Source organism: Seriola aureovittata, chromosome 8 (genome assembly GCF_021018895.1).
Source record: "Seriola aureovittata isolate HTS-2021-v1 ecotype China chromosome 8, ASM2101889v1, whole genome shotgun sequence".
Lineage (NCBI taxonomy): Eukaryota > Metazoa > Chordata > Actinopteri > Carangiformes > Carangidae > Seriola > Seriola aureovittata.
Window position 1 is genome coordinate 17906792 of NC_079371.1, and position 2477 is coordinate 17909268.

The following is a 2477-nucleotide window of genomic DNA, read 5'->3' on the forward strand; positions in this document are numbered from 1 at the left end:
AAAAACGTTGGATGACGTAAAACATTTTCCCCATAAGTATCCATAACTGATTAAAGACCAGAAGAGGAAAGATTGAGTTGTTGTCACACATTGTGCTAGATTTTGACTGTTTTAATACACATCATGTATACACATATACAATACAAATCACGTCATGAATGATTACAGTAATTAAGCTTGATTTTACTGTTCTGTATTTTATACATTTGCAACAACAACAACGACTGCAAAATTTAGGTGAAGTGGAAACCAGATTCCCTGAGATTTGTCAATGATTGTGCGCACGCGTGTGGCAGAAAATGATGATGTCAATTATTATATTTTGTAAATAAGTATAGATTTTCATAGATGCATTCCTGTAAAATGTGGAAGTAATTGTTGCATGTAGAACAAATCCAGGATGTTTTCACAGACTTTTGCCTGAGAAATGATTGTACTGATCTGTTCCACAGGCCAAAATTGTGGCATGAAATTTCCTGGGACGATCAGCATCCTATCAGGAACAGAAAGAGTCAGGATCAATAACTTACACAAGTCAGAGACTATAAAATGATTACCTGCAGAAATACAGGAATTAATGTATTCTTATGTTTGTCTCACCTGTATGGGGTAAGCACAGGTGGGAACATATCGCATCACAAACCCACAGCTCCTCCTCTGGGATGTGTTGGCATCACTGGCATGGACAAGGAGTCTATCATGGATCTTATAAAAAGAAAATCAAAATCAGAAATCATACAGCTTGTATTATACTTAATGTGTATATCTAACTTATTTGTAACCCTGTGAACTTAAACAAACAATTGAACTCACAGACATCTGCCCAGCCAAGAGAGGGCAAAACACAGCTTCATCAGCCTGCACCAGCTCCTCTGGGATTTCCTGGTTGACTGACAGCATGTTTCCAGGGCGGATGGCTTGACGATGAGGCAACATGCCAGAGCAGTGGCTGCCTACAGGCACACAAAGAACAAAAAGCTCAACTCGTTGAAACACGTTGTTGATTTCATGAAGTAAATCTAGTTTTGTTATTCCACACATGATGGAAAATAAGGTAACACTTTTCTTTAACGTTTCACCAGGACAGTTGCTAAAGGGATAAATGTGCAAGAGAAGCATAAATGAGCAGCTGAGGTACCTGGGATGACCCGAAGGGCTCCGTTCTCTTTCAGTGAGTCATCGAAAGCGAGCCACACAGAGAGAACAGGGCCGCCAGCAATACCCCAGTACCTGTGAATGCAACAATTGCAGTTAGAAAACAAAGTGACGCAAAAACAAAACCTTCCAGTGTTTTTTTCAGTATCTAAAATCTACCTCATATCCTGACGCCAGGCCACGTATGGAAGTTCATTCTCTCCAATACTCCCATCAGGTTTGGTTTCACCTTCTTCGTTCTCCATGATGTTGGCTGGTTTGAGTACTGGGTATTTGCAGATGAAGCGGGAGTCCAGCAGGATGACGTCGGGGCCCAGGATGGCTCTGACCACTCGCAGGATTTGAGGGTGTTTGGCCAAACCCATCACCTACGGATGCTGAAGGTGAACATTGTGGAGGCTGTACTGGGTGTATTCTTCACCTGAGGATACACACATGTAATGTGTCCATAATCTCTCTCATAATACGCCTCATTATATTCATTTTTAAGCGTAACAAAAAGCTGATGTATACAGATTTTCTGTTCAGACATGAATTAGACTCACTGTCTATACTGAGCAAAAAACCACATTCATTTTATCCAAGTTACTTTTTTCTGCACTCCTCGTTTCTCAGACTAACTTGTCCTTTGTCATTCCTGCCCTCTTCGTCATCATCCTCCTGTATCTTCTGGTGGTACTTACCGAATTCCCTCTCCAGTTCAGAAAAGGCATGCCTGGCCTCCTTCAGCTCCATCTCGTCCAATACAGGCAGTGTTGAGAGAAAGCCCTGCTGGTTGTAGATCTCTTGGATCTCTGATTTAGCTGTGGATGTAGTCATCTCCATTAGACTGCTGATGCCCCAGGCTTTTCTGCTTCCAAAATTTATGGGATAGAGACTATGGTGGTCAGGAATGGAGACAGAGGGAGAGAAAATAAACTTGAAATGTGGCAATTATTTAGTGCAAGCAAGGAGAATAATCTTATTTTCCATCTAGTTTTTGAGACAGTCTGAACTTCAGCTGTTTAATGAGACTGATGAGAGAAACTCACAAGAGAAATTTCACAGTGCAAAATAATTATATCCCTTTAAATTAACTACAGTGAGCATTATCTTGCCTCCATACCTGTCTGCTGTCCAGTTTTCTCTTGTTTTCTCTGTGAGTCTGAACTCTGGATACTGCCGATCTGTGCTATATATATACATTGCAGAAGATTCGCAGGAAAAAACCTCTCCCATTAAAGCATTTGACTTACGTGGCCTTTCCGGTTTGATTTGAACTTCTAGGGAAGGCAAAACAAATTCCATGTTGCAACAAAGAAATCCATACTGATATGACAAAT

At 40.9% G+C, this 2477-nt stretch overlaps 1 pseudogene; it reads right to left on the minus strand.

Annotated features, from left to right (window-relative positions):
- Positions 1 to 406: 406 nt before the first annotated feature.
- On the minus strand, positions 407 to 2063 carry LOC130173994 (L-threonyl-[L-threonyl-carrier protein] 4-chlorinase-like; annotated as a pseudogene).
- Between the last annotated feature and the right edge of the window lie 414 nt (positions 2064 to 2477).